This window comes from Falco naumanni, chromosome 14 (assembly GCF_017639655.2).
Source record: "Falco naumanni isolate bFalNau1 chromosome 14, bFalNau1.pat, whole genome shotgun sequence".
Taxonomy (NCBI): Eukaryota; Metazoa; Chordata; class Aves; order Falconiformes; family Falconidae; genus Falco; species Falco naumanni.
The window spans coordinates 21,416,631-21,431,516 of NC_054067.1; positions in this window are offsets into that span (position 1 = coordinate 21,416,631).

Genomic DNA, 14,886 nt, shown 5'->3' on the forward strand with positions numbered 1-14,886 from the left:
AAATACAATTTGCGTTTGTCTCAGGTTCAGAAGAGGAGAAACTTTTGTGCAATGCAGAGATTGATTTGCAAGACCGTAAGGTTTTCAGCTTTCTCTAACCTTTGCTAACGTACTGCAGCAATCTGTTCTCTGCATGCGTTGATCCTCCTAGGTCTATAAGAGCCTTTGAGACAGAGCTAATTCTTTCAGTGTTGACTATAGAGGCTTGTGACTTTAGATCTGAATGTCCCTTTCTCAACCCTGCTACCAGTGACCCACTGCATAGTAAGTGTCTCACACTATAAAGTGGTTATTCACAGAGAGCTTTGACCAATGCTATCTGAAGGGTGGGAGATGCTTTCCTGGCAATGGGATGCGAGCATCGTGGGGCGGATCTTCAGCCAAGATAAAAATCCTGCTTGGTTGCTGCAGCTCAATGGACGTCTGTTAATTCATGTGGAAAATTTGCGACCCCAGTGAGATCACAAAGTTCAGTGTCCTTGACTGAGTGCAATACTTCGCAGGCGAGATTGAAATGTCTTTCTTATAATTTCCTTGAGTTTCGATTCTTCTGTAAGTCCTTTAAATTGTTTTATACCAGAAGCGACAGTATTCTCCAAGAAACCTTTGAGGAATGTTCCGTGTGTTCTTGCTTTCTCTTTTGTTAGGTTATTGTATTTCCACACGAGTAGGGTCATTGAGCCCTGAAAGCCCACCTGGATCCTCTGCTCATGGGCTGCACCCATCGTGTGCAGATGTTCAGCTCCGCCGATTCTGGTGTGGCCATCATCACTGTAGCAACCACTCAGGACTTTATTTGCTTGTTCTTGAAGACCCTCAATCTTTTATTTTTATTTTAGTTACATCAAGATTTTGAGGCCAGTCTCTTAGCTGAAGGAGAGCCCTCTAACTGCCATGTCTGCAGGGTGGGCTGGGGGGCAGATCTGCCTGCCAAGGACGTGCCCTGAGCAGTTTTCTCTTGTATTTTGGTGGTGAATTAATTGAAAGGTGGAATTGCCTTGTGCTGGAATGAATCCCCCCAGCAGAGGATTTGCAGGGCTCCTTTGCGTGCTGCAGTGCAGCCAGGCACCCTTCAGGCAGCACAGCTTTCCCCCGCTCCTTTTGAGAGCAAGCAAGGTATTTGGAGAGATGAATCATCTGCACTTTGCATTCAGCCTGGCACAAAATCTTTCATCCCTTTCAACAGGAGCATTTTTCTTCTTTGTGGGGCATCAGACTGCAGTTAATATTGTAGTTGTTGTACACCTCTTGAGGCAAAAGTAATCTGACTTGAATTAAAAAAGAAAAGATAGGGTAAGGAGCTGTTAAGTAGAACATTAACCTGGCAACAGCAGTGACCGTCAGCATCACTTTGCACTTGGTGCCATAGGACTTTGGTAGATGTGTAAGAAGCTTTGCTATTGCACCAAAACACCTGTTTTCAGCCAGCGAACAAGCCCTTTGTCCATCAGTCAAACGTGTCACCTGAGGATCTCCCTCTCATTTTATAATCCTTGTTCCTGATCCCATCAATGCTGCCAACAGCATTGGTGACGGCAGGTGTGGAGCGCAGTCCTGCTGACTCCTGGCTCATTACTACCTGCATAACTTCACCCTTCGGTCCAGCCATCAGTACTCGAGCGCAGGCTTGTTTCACAGTTTTGTCATGTTTGGTTGATTATGTTATTTGTATATGCAGCTGCCTTTTTTTTTTTTTTATTAAATATATTTCATGGATGCATACAAATGTATCTCGGAGACCTCTGCCCCTTCCCAGATAACTTCTCACTATGCCTTCTACTGGGCAGATCAAGAAGCTGAAAACGAATTCTGTTCCTAGCAGTAAGCCCATCAGATATAAAGCCCTGTACTTGAGAGCTACTCGTGTCATTAGCAGCATACTTCCAGCTGATGATTCTAGCTGTAGGCACATAACCCTTTCCCCAAACGTGACTCCAGCACCCACTGCCTGGCGATGCTCTCTAGGTCTTCCTCCTTTTCACAAGCAAGAAGCCTTAGCTGCAAGCCAAGGCCAGCCCTGCTGCCTCTCCTAGTTTACCTTGTAAGATGTATTTTCTCCTCTGTGCTATTTTGCCCTTCTCCAGCAGAAGGTGTGGTAGTCCTTTGGTGGAGCACTGCAGAAATAGCCTTGGGTCTTCCTTTCTCAACCACTGAACGCCCTGCTTGAGATGCTCCCTTTTCTGTTGGCCTGAAAAGAAGAATTACATTGCTCTGTTGCAGTCACATCTCTTGGCCAGTGAACGGAGCTTCTTGAAACCAGCAGGCTATACTGTATATTCAAGCTTCCTAGATTCCATTAACATTTTGTTAATGAAATAGTGCTTTGTCAAAGAGTCTTGAAAACTTAAAAGGGTATTTAAGCTTCTTCCATGAGTCAATACCATGTAATGTCAACATTACCACGAAGGGATAATTCAGAGATGTCACACAAAGCATGTGTTATGCCATTTGCAGTCTAGCAAAACAGCTCAGCATTTATGTTGTTTAATCCATCTTCAAAAATCTTTTGTTCTGAAAAAGTTTGAGATCAATCTTGTCAGTATTTACTGACACAAAGCTGATGTAAGTCGCTACAGTCCTATTGACTTCATTTGAGTTGTAACGATTTACCCCAGCCTTGAATTAAGCCCAAATTAGGCATATGAAGAAGTTGATATAAAGTTTTAAGGAATATAGAGCTGAATGGCGCGCATCCTGCAAATGAAAATGTGGACGAAAGTAGAGTGAGTAAATAGTTTCCATTGATCTGGGATGGTACAGACACAGTTGGAAGAGACTTAAAGAAATGTAAGATTGTCCAGACTTTTGCATTTATGAAATAATGTACCTCTCTGGATAGAGGTAAATAGGAAATACAGAAACTGAGGGTTCACATCTGAGCTCTGGCAATGAGACTGAGGATGTGGGGGGTCATTTCCAAAGGGTGTGTACTGCAGTGTCCTGCCTTTCTGTCACTGTTGCAGTGAGTCTGGTCAAGGGACGTGAAATCCCTCCTTCCATTCCCCCTTCCTTCCTTTTTATAGTAATTCTGTATCCGTGCCTACCATGTAAGGATGTTGTTTCGTCCTGTTGGACATCGCAGTAATGTTTGTTTTACCTTTGAGCTTTTTAATCCTTTTCCATTAAAGCTCTATGTAATTGATGTAGTTGAATGCAATGAAAGGTAGGTGCAGCTTTCTTTGAAGAAAATAGACTGCCTTACTTCATACTTGGCTGCATCCAAAATGCTTTCCCGTGATTATTTCTTAGCTGCATTAAATCTATTTCAGTTTCAGACTTCCCAGATATATGGGGTCAATTCTGCAATACGTAAAGTGCTGTAAAGTTCTTTAAAAAAAAAATCACGTATTTTGGTGGCGAAGGTTTGTATTTCATTCACATTCAGGATTTTTCTTTCAAACCAGGCATTGTGGAGACAGGCAGCATCACAGGGCTGCTGGAGGAGCTCAGCAGGAGAAGAGCCAGCACTGCACTGATGATGTGAGTGAGTGGGGGGAAACAGTCCTAATGTTGTATCACCGCTGGCGGGTCAGGTACGCTGAGGTAATTTGCAGGTTCTTCCTGAGAAAGGGATACTTTCTGGGTTGATTGCACACAGCAGGAAGAAAAATAGTATGAGGCTCTTCATTTGTACTTTTATGCTGTTTTACAACCTGGAAAACATATGGGGCATAAACCAATTGCTCTTTCTGTGAAGACAGGGAGGGCTTGCAGCCGCGCTGCTCCAGATGAGGTCACTGCGAGAGCAGCAAAAGTGAGGATAAAATATGGAAAAAAGGAAACACATTGCAAATGCAGGCTTTGAAATCACCTGAAAGCAGGTTGTATGGCATAGTGTGTGTCCTAGCTGCCTTGTAGTACAAAAGGGTCTCAAAATGGTTAGCTCTTCCTGAGAGGTGCCTTGTAGCAAATTACGCTACACAGGAGTGTATGTAATACATGCATAATTTTACAATTAAATTAAATTTTGGAATGATGTCCTAGATCCCAGTATATTTGATCAGGTGCTTTAAAGGAATAATGCATTTGCTAAGTAGGAAAATTGGAAAAACCACAAATGTTACATAAGAAATGGAATCAGACATAAAGTTTATGATCCATCTTGGCCTGCTGTTATAAACTGAACTTGGAGTAAACACGCTGAATCTGAAATACCGCAGTCAGCACTGCAGCAAAATGAAGCATGTGGCAAAGGAGGCAATGTTTAAATTGAGTTTAAAAGAAAAACAAAACCAGGTACTTCTAATAATAATAATAAAAAAATTACACAGGGAGTAATGTAACTGTCTATGTGAAGTGCCATTCAGACAAAGGCTGTCCCAAAGGCTTTACAGCTTTTAATAAGACAACTGCAATATAAATAAGAGAAGTCTGAGAAAGCAGTGTAGGATGCTGTGCATGTTAACTTACCATTTAAAAAAAAGGAAAAATAAGTCCTTAAAGGCAGTAGGTACTGACGAACTATTACAGATGGTAGGAACTGTATACGGAGTTGGGGTTTGCATCTGCAGCAGTGGATGTTTGAAGGAAGAGGGAGGTGGCTAGCATCGTACGTGTGATGGCAATGGGAGCAGGGATAGACCCTGCTAGCTCGTGGCAGTGGGATGCAGCCATCCTCTCTCAGTATCAAATATGAGAGTTCCTTGCAGATGCAGAGCTACTTATGTCTTATCAAAAAACAGGCGTTACAAAGATCTAATCTACATTGTTTTGTTTTGTTTTTTTTTAAAGTGCCTGATACAAAGCCTCAACAGATAATCTGCAAGACTTATACTTCTGCTTCACTTAAAAATCCACTTCTGATTGCCTTAACCTCATCAATGATATTAAACATCTGTTGATCTGCTTGTATGTGAACCTGCATCTCTCCTTGTCTCGGTTCTCCATGTATTAAATGAGAGCAATGCTTTCTTCCATGCTTTTCTGTTTCCCCTGTAAATGATAAACTATGGGGAAAGCAGGTCTGTATTACTCTGACAGTGCCCATCCTAGCAGAGCTCCTGTGTTATCCAGAGGCTTCCAGGTCCAACTACAGAACAGATCATTGTAATTTCTGAACCAAGAGGAGTATTTCCTCTGCATGGCATTAAATGGTGCAATTGCAAGAAATCAGTTTTCTTACCACTCCAGCATACACTGAACAACCACTTATTCTAGTTTCCTTGTTTCAGGTGGTTCGAACAGAGGTCTGTGGTGGTCCAGCTCATGGGAAACTTTTGTGCTCAAACCAGGAGGATGCTATAGATGGAGCTAATCTACGAGTAAAGTTTCTTTTCTGGAGGCCATTATGTCTCCTGCAGTTCTGGGTTTTTTTTCGAAAGGAGACGTCGCTCTGTACACATCTGTGTGTGAGGGAGAGAGAGAAAGAGCATTGCCTAGAGGGTTTCAGTTATCACACTCTCTGAATATCCCTTATTTTTAGTTGGAGTCTTCTGAGTATGAGATCCCACTACAGGTAGGTGAAGTGACCTCTTCGGTTTTGAATCTGCTCTTCTCTGGCAGATGCAAGGCTGCAGCTTTGAACAGGACCCCCCTCCTGCTCCATGCAAAGCTCTTTGAATTGCCCCTGATACGCTTCTAAGGCTCCCCGGTTGCGTGCGAGGCACTTTGAAGATGAATGCCCCAGCATAAGGCAAACATGAAACAAAACTTAGTCCCTTATGTCAGAGTGTGCAGCAAATTTCTCAAAGATCTTCAGTACAATGGTTGCTCTTTGGTGGGTGAGAGGAAATAGGCTGGTTCACCAGCTTGTAACAGCAGAACAAAATTGCACAGGGCTATCCGTTGGGTGGGAGATCAGGCTAAAAGAAGGCGTTTGGGGGTATCCACAACATTCCAGCCCGGCAAAACTTTTTTTAAGTGGACTTCATTGGATCTTACTTGAAGCAGACAAATTTATTAATTTTTCTTCCCCCTGACGTCTGCTATATTTTCAAGTTGACAGATATGCCATGTCCTCTCAAGGGGGAATATGTTTTCTCTGTCTCCACGAAAATGATCCCAGCCCAGGTCCTTAGGCTATAGGTAACTGTTGCAATTTGATGGTACATTGTGGATGTGACCTGGAGTCGTGGGAGCTGAAGGGCATGTGGGTTCTGTGGGAGAGTCCTAAATTATAGGAAGTTTTCTCTGTCCTGTTCTGAATATTTCTGTGACAACTTGCATGAAACTATCTATTAATGCATTTTTTAAACCTGATGGATCAGTTCTTCTGGCCCAGGTGAGTGGTCATGTATGATCCAAAAGTTTTCATTACCATCAGATGAATAAACCTATTTCTTTGAGCAGTTAATGGGCTTATAATGTAAAAAATAGAACTGATGTCCCAGGAGACAGTAGGACTAGAAACAGAAGGGAAGAGGAACAGTAAAAGACATCTTAAAAAAAAAAAAAAAAAAAAAGAAAAGAAAAGAAAAAGAGAGGTTAGTTCATAGAGATTGGTGATATTCTTCTCACCTATTTTGGATGACTACTACAATGCAGATGTGTGAACTCCCTGTAAAGTAAATGGGGAAAAGCAGAACCCTCTGGACCACAATTCTTTTCCATATATGATATATTCCTCTTCCTTCCAATCAATTAATTGCATCCTAAAAACATCTATTTCTCACCATTGACTTTAAAGGGATTTTAGATGACTAGCTCAGATATAGCTGTCTACACAGTAAGTGATTAAAGTTGGGTTAGATGAGCTGGCAGACTACATGGATTTTTTTTTTTTCTTTTTTTCATGCAAACCCTAAATCAAAAGGCATCCATCTCATCAGAGTATTATAAAATACAGCCTTCAGAGGCATAGTCTTCTACTTCCATATTCTGGCGTCTGAAGGGAGGAGGGAGACTCCCATCAATTTAGAGAGAGGTAAAGATTTCATCTCCCTGTAGAAATCACGGTCATAATGGGAAATTCAGACATTTATGAGATTTGCTTAGCCAAGGCATAGCTGAGCATGCGGATGCTTCTGTTTGTCTTTACAATATTATAGCAAAAGCAGAATGAAATACTATTTTTAGGTGGTTTTTTCTGTTCTTTCTCCCCCCTCCTTTTATTCTGCTAATGGCTCAACATGTACCTGGGGGGGCAGGTACGGTCTGTGTGACCTTATAAACTGAAACCCATGCCAGCTCTCTCCAAGAGACTGCAAAATAGGGACAAACTGCAGGTGTCTATTAATGGGAAACCTCCCAAAGAAGCATTTACCAATTCACCGGAGAGGAATTCTCACAAAAACCCCCATGCAAGTTGTGCCTGGTTTATGTTTGGATTTTAAAAACAGGTGAGGTTGTAAGTGGTTTTAACAAGTTTCTGGTAATTGGTGAATATTTCCCTTAGGTTTCAAAAGTTGGCAAACCTGTAATGTAATATATATATATATATATATAAAGTCAATATGAATTTCAAGGACAAGAGAGAGTAAAGCAAGGGATTGCTTAATTTAGTTTTAAATCAAGAAGGGACTCACTGTGACACTGTGCATATATTTGTTTCCTCTAAATGCTAATTTCTTGACATAATGGGCAAAGTGTCAAATGATTATTTAAACTTACAAATAAAGTGAGTGTCCCTTTTCCTGTCAGTAATGCTCTTCTGCCAAATGATAGGCATGACTGTATTTTTTCCTAATTGAATCTGCATCTCTTTTCCTCTGGTAGCCCACTGCCGAATATTGATGGTTGCAATAACTGGCTCTTTGTGGTATATTGTGTTTTCTTGGGGATTTTTCAACTTTCTGCAGTAAATCCTTTCCAAGTTTTACTTCTTTTATCGTCTGGTACTTACAAAAGTTGATAATTCTGGTGGAACTGTAGGACTGTGCACAAGACTGGGTAGTCTGATTTGTTGTGCGAGTCGTGTATTGGTAGCTGGTATCTCTCCTTTTATCTTTTCTGGTAGAAATACCTCAGTTGTTCCTGACTATATTTAGCAAACAAACTCAATCTTTCTCCTCTATCTGTTTTCTTCTGTTTGTCCGTAGCTTGAAGGGCTGGTGGCACTCGATGGTGAATAAATGCAAGAAAATCTAATAATGCCTTTCTAATATAGCCATTTATCTGGTATCATATTTTATTTTAACTCTTAATGCAACTGCATAATCATTGCTCCATTGCTATAATTGGATTTCAAAGTATATTTGTGCCATTTAATTACATCTATAGCATTTCTATAAGCTTATTCAGAGTAATTAGTAATCTTATAATTTTTAGTGGAATCATATTTTATATCCACTGTGCTCATTTTTCTCTTCAAATTCTTCAACACATTTGCACCAATTTTGCTTTTTACACTGGAATTTCTGGCATAAATAATCATTAAGATTTTTTTTTCCCACTGTGAATGTGAACAGAGTCTAATCCAGCTTTCATTGAAGTCAATGGTAATCTTTTAATTTACTCCAGTGGAAACTGGATCAAGCTAATAGGTTGCAAATTGCATTCAAGGCAAAGTCACATCTTATCCTGGAAATCATTGTGTCGCAAAGCATGGTGTATTGATGGAAGACACAAAATCACTGATTGTTTCCAGATTTTCTTGCTGGATAATTTATAGATTCTCTTATCCAACTTTATTAATTTTTAGCTCATAAGTTATGGCATTGCAGCAACTTTTAAAATAGGAATTTTAACCTGATCTTTCTGACAAATGAAAACCCCCTCCAAGTTACAAAAATCTTCAAAAGGTCTAGAACTTTGTTTTCCGGACACCAAGTTAGCTATCTATTAATCTCATTTAGGATATCCTGAAACTGGGCATTGTTTCTTTTCTTCATTTTTAATTGAAAACCAAACTTGATAACTTTTTTTTCCTGCCAGCTCTCTGTTGCATCACTTCAGAGCTGTCAGTTCGTTAATATAATTGGTCCTCTTGCTGCTGAATGTGAAAACCTGTAAGGTCTTCCACCAAAAGTGTAATTCTAGCAAATTACATTCCCAAGTAGGCACAAATTTATGATGTTCACTTGTTCCAAAATTTTAATTTTGCAACTATGGGGTGCTAACTATATGTGCCAAATAAGATTTTTTTTTTTAACTATTGCAACTTGATTCTTTAGGAGATATTTTTCTCTTCTGCACTGCTCCCACTCTGTTGATTAGAGGTTTGTTGCTTTGGTAATGCGTCTCTCTCCTTCAGGCAGTTAATGATTACAGACAACTCTCTACCTTATAATTTCGGGGGAAGGTTATTGAGAAGGTGATACGGCAACAGTTGTAATTGTTTCTGCAGCTTAGAAGTGTCCTTAGTCTTTGCTGGCCAGGTATCAGGTCTTGGGGTTTAGAGTGCAAGTGGTGTTGGTGTCCAGGATTAAAGACACTTCCCTGTGTTACTTATTCCCAAGTCGTGCCAGTCTTTAAGGTTAGAAAGAACATTGTGAAAGATGGTAAACTGCTAGTTAATTCTTAATGAAATGCCAGTGCAAACAGTGCTTGTTCCATCCCAGGCAAAAGATGACCTTCATAGGTTTGCGAATGGAGCCCCTTGGACCTCCAAGGAGACATGCTCAGCCAGTGGAGTGGTGGCCCATAACTCCTGGCATGATTTTAGACCCTCAGGAGCCTTTGTGAGCTGGAACGTCTTTGGTTTCAATGGCAGGATAACAGTTGTTTATTTCTGTAGCCTTTTTGTTGAAAATAGATCAACTGAACAATTTGTATCAGAGATGTTGTTATTTTTCCAGCATGGAGAAGAGTTGTTTATGAGCCTTAAATGGAAAAAACCTTAACTCTAATAATTCATTACTAATTATTTGAATGGAGCATTGTGAACACTCATGCACCTGAAATTCAAATCCTAAATACTGCATATATTTGCATATTGTATGTGGGTGCCTCGCCACTAATGGTGATGGAAGCCATATTCCCACATTATGGAGACACTCCTTGTCAGTGGTTGGATTTTTCCAGTGGATGCATATGAGCAATTTGTACTGAAATTTTGTCAAAAAATGAGTAGTGTTTTGCCACTTTAAAACCATGGAAACATCACAATGTTCTTTTAGAAATGACTCCATGAATTAATTGCAAATTACTTATTAATGAAACAAATATTCAGCTGTCACTTGAATTAAACTACATGATACGCTTAATGATTATTTTTTGAGAAAACACTTTTGTGTTTGTTTGATCTGCCTAGTGTTAACAGCGGTAGAGAAAGAGGAAAGCATTTGGTGTCGGAGTGGAAACTTGAAACTGGCAAAAAGAAGAAGGAGAGGAAAAACATCAGCCAGTAACTGCAAAATAGGTGAAAAGCCCAAAGAAATAGCAGACCCCTATCAATTCTGTTGGAAAGCCGCTCTCCCAGGCAGCCCTAGTTAGGTAATGAGGGTAAAATACGGTGACATATTTTATGCCCCAAAATATGGCGGGGAAATCTGGCAGTGAAGATTTTCACAGTAATATTAATTCAGCCGCATTCCATGTCCATAAAATGAGCATGAAAGAATTCGCCTCATGTGGGGTGGGTAAATGTTTGTAAATTGCAGAGAGACTTTCAAATGAATGTGAATTATCATCTGTAGTTCTGTAAATTATAATAAAAATAAATGCTGCTAATTAGGAAATGTGCATTCCTCAGGGCTCTGGCGTTAATCTGGGACACCACCACCAAGCCTCCCGGCCCAGACCTTCTGCATCCCACTTGAACCAGCTGAGCAGCGCTGAGCCCAGCTGGGTTCTCCAGCCTAACTGGTTCTGTGATCCATGGGTGCCCATGGTGCACCTGGAGGGATGTTTCCACCAGCAGCCTGCCGGAGCCCTGCATTTTTTCCGTGTGCTCTCCATTGCACGCGGGTGCAGGTGTAAATAGGTGATAAAGCCTTTACGCTCTTCTCTGCAGTACTGGCGCTGTTTACAAGAGCAGGAACACAGGGCAGGGCACGAGCAGGGTAGATACACCTGCATCTTGAACACACCTCAAGTGTCCTGCTGGTGCTGCTGAATTATTTACCACTCAGCCAGCGTGAGATATTTAAAGGAGGGAATCTGAGGTGAAACCCCAACCATTTACCCAGGTCTGACACTGGAATATTCATTATCACATTAAATCTAACCGCAGTGAAAATGAAGGCTTCCGTTGATTATGTGCCTGCATAACAGACTTCTTTGGTGGCCAGCCTGTGTGCCAGCGATCTGCATATAAAATCTAGTAAGTGGAAACCTTTCTCTTTATGGTAAATTTGCCTGCTTTGGAACTTATGAGACTTGGCAGGTTTAAATTATGTTTTAAACTTGCAGTGGATTATATGATTTTTCTAACTGGCCACAAGCAATACTAGATGAACGCACACCACACATGCCCAATCCCAGCCACAGGCACGAGCTGGGATTTCCCATGCAAAGAAAAAATTAATGTGGATTCGATATCCAGAGAATGGTACTTATTTATCTCAGTATAATGTCAGTTTTGCAGGGTTGGTATGAAGATCTCCTCTTCTGCAGTGCTGGTGCAAACCGTTCTGTCTGCCCGCTCCTGCCTCTCCTTCTCCCCCTTCATCCCGAGTTTGTGCTGGAGCAGAGTGAGCAGCACAGCTTGGAGAGGTGTGCAAGGAACCCTTTGGATTTATGATTGCAGAAAAGTTTAGTAAAATGCGTGGGACTGGCCCCCAAAAGATACATGAGATATCGCCTCCCTCTCTTCACCCATCCCTCGTTCCCTCTCGGTCTTCCCCCTCCACCAGGGCTCCTGTCAAATTTAAAGTCTGAACTAAATCTTCTTCTCTGGGAGGCTGAGAAAATAATGGAAGTGGTGAGACGAAACCCTTTGAAAGGCCATCTCCTGAGCAGGTTGTCCAGCGGGGAAACAGGAGGACTGGTTCTTGTAGTCCACTTAGGTCTGCAAATGAGCTTCAAAGCAGGGCAGAGCGAGGGCTGGGTTGGAGGAGGTGGGCATGCAGAGGAGCGTGAGAATAAAACCTATTTCTGTTAATGCTAAGAATGATGATTCACTCACAATTAGAGATTTATTGAAATATGCAACTGATTGCATCAGCGCAAATTACCAAAAAAATAAAATCAGGGTCCTCCATCCCATAATATTTATAGCAGACTTTCTGCTTTGGCAAATGAGACGTAAGAAACAACATGATCGGAAGCCAGGCTTGCCTAGTTGCAAATAGCGATTGACAAAGCTTGATTTGGAGCATGGTTGCAGGGAAACCATAGTCTTCTGAAAATGCTGAGCTTTTCTTCTCAGAATGCTGGAGGTGCTTTACAGCACATTCTTCCCTTTATGCCTCCCGTTTTCATGTTTAATCGGAAATATACTTAGAGAGCAAGAATGAAACATAAATATACAGTAGATACAAAAGTGCTGAGCACCTTCAGCTTTCACCGATGCTTGTAGAGAACGTAGACAGAAACAAAGTGATCTGTAACTATAATTGAGAGGCAAAAAAATATCTATGTTTAATTAACATATAAAGGAGGAATTACATGTGCCACAAATCCCCTTTTATATTGTACTTAAAATCCTGTTACCTGCCCTTTATTTTTCATGGTTTTCCTTATCTTCAGTGTCACTTAATCATATTTCAACAGGATTTGTTTCCTCACTGCCCATCTGCTCTTCCTTTCTAGTGCCGCTTTAATGCCAGAACACCATCCCAACAGTTTCCTTCTACCAAGCTTTGATGTCAGACACCCAGGGATTTGGATTTTTTTCATTCAGGTTCAAACAGAAAAGAAAAATACCCGGTTGATGGGAGTGACAGATACTATTTTCAAATGTAAATGTCCAGAGTGAGGGCAAGGGAATAATGGGAGGCAAATGCAACTCTTGTTTGACTCCTGTTGATGTTGAGCATTGGTCGTGAGGGAGCAGCATCACTGGGACCTGATGGTCACGATCTGCCCTGCTGCTGGCCATGGCAATGCTGCTGCTGGCCCCAGGGAGGGGATGCAGGCACCGCACTCTCCATCAGTGTCTCCATCCTGTGCTGGCAGGAGGGTCACCCCCTCAGGATATCAGAAATATTGATGAGTGGAGAGTGAAAGGCTGTGTCGTCCTCTGGACATCCACTTTGCTTGTGTGGGATGCCCAGTTAGATCTGGGGTTACTGAATTAAGAGGCATCATTTTGAGAGTTTTCTTGTGTTTTGTTGAGCCTAGAAGTATTGAACCAGTAATCTTTGTATGTATATCTGTCTTATTTTCAGATTTAAGGAAGACTTTGTATATTGTGTCTTACTAGTTTAGGAGCATAATGGTGTGGATAGGTCTCCTTGAAAGGGGAGAATATTTTTCTTTCAGTGTTGACAGGACCTCTCCCAAAACAGTTATGCGCTGCCTTCTGCACTAACAAATACGAAAACAAAAATAATTTGATGTTAATCTGTTCAGAGTTAGTCCTTGGATCACTTATTGGAAGAGGTCTGTGAGTACAGCTGGGGTTATTGTTCTCTTTCTCATATCACTATCTTTGCTGGGCATTGAGCTCTCATTATAATGCATAAGAAAATGTATTTTTAAAAGATGTTCAATGTCTGCAGTGGCCAATATTTGAACCTCTGTTCTTGAATTATTTTTTTAATTAAACTTTAAGGGTTTTTTTTATATAAAAAAGTGCCCCCAAGTGCAGTTAACCTGAATTCTGAGGAGTTTGTGCCAGCAGAAGTCAGGCTTGCTATCTCCAAAAACATCTGCATCAGAGCTCACAAGGCAGAGTGTGGAGTTGCCGTGTTACAGGAATTCAGAAGGTCCTCTGTATCACAGTGGTGAGGGTCACAAGCTGGGAAGATGCTTATCCGTGGTCAGTTCTATGATGGCAAAATGGATCAGAAATGGGATCTGCTGAAGCAGTGCCAGGGGCTCGCCCCCCAGCAGGGCTCTGCCCTTCCTCTTTGGGATGATGGCTCCTGGCTTCCCGCAGTCTGGCCTTGCGAGAGCTGGTTTTGGTAGGAGCGAAGCAAGAGGAGACGGGTACCGCTGGAGTTCAGGCAGGGCAGGGTGCTCGGGGCTAGGCAGGGGACAGAACGGAGGGATGCCAGCGACAGGCTCTTGAAGGACAGGTTTTAGAAATGGTTGCTTGGTAGAAGATTAAAGAGGTCTTCTTCAAGACACAGATGTGACAGCAAGAGGGAAGATATGAGGCAGAGGAGGGTGGAGGAAGCCGAAGCAGAGGCTGCTGCTGAGGCTGACAGCTTGAACAATAAGAGGAAAGGGCTTGTTTGACTTTGATTTGGTTAATGAATATGTGATGAAGACAGAAATGCACGGGCTGATTGTCTGTGGGGGAAAAGGCTTTAAGAGGCAGCGTGAGGCAGATGTCTGAAGCAGATGAGAAGCCACCACAAGGTTGGTCGTGGGACCAATAGAGAAGATGTGGATAGAGAAAGAGGGATGGCTTTAGCAGTGGAAAGAGGATTTAGCAACAAAATGTCAAATGAAGAGTAGCATGAGCTGAATGGAAAACGTTACTATATTATTATTAACGAAAGGCTGGCTTGTTTTGAATCTTACCAATAGCTTCTGTCAGAAAAGTAGAAAACAAGTTGTAAAAGTTGACTTTTAATTCTACTTTGTTTATTAGAGCAAAGACTGTTAGCTCTGTTTTGCTCATATCTTGTAAGTAAACATAGTGACAACATTCGGTGGGATAGAGATGATTAAGGTGATTAACCATTGAAATTTGGTGCCACACAGAGCACAGAAGAAAAGGACAGCAATTAGTGCTTTACTATACTAGAAACACTATTAAAGGTAATAAAAATGTTTCTCTATTATTTAGGGTTAATGTTAGAAGAGAGAGGGTTTGGTTTTGGTCCAAAGCAGTAGACACAAGCATTGAAGGAGGGGAAAAACCTTTTAACCAAGTAGAAATTTCAGTTGTGAGCTGTAAAAGGAAGTTGAGCTGAATATTGAGAAGAATTCTAAAAGATAAAAACAATTTCAATT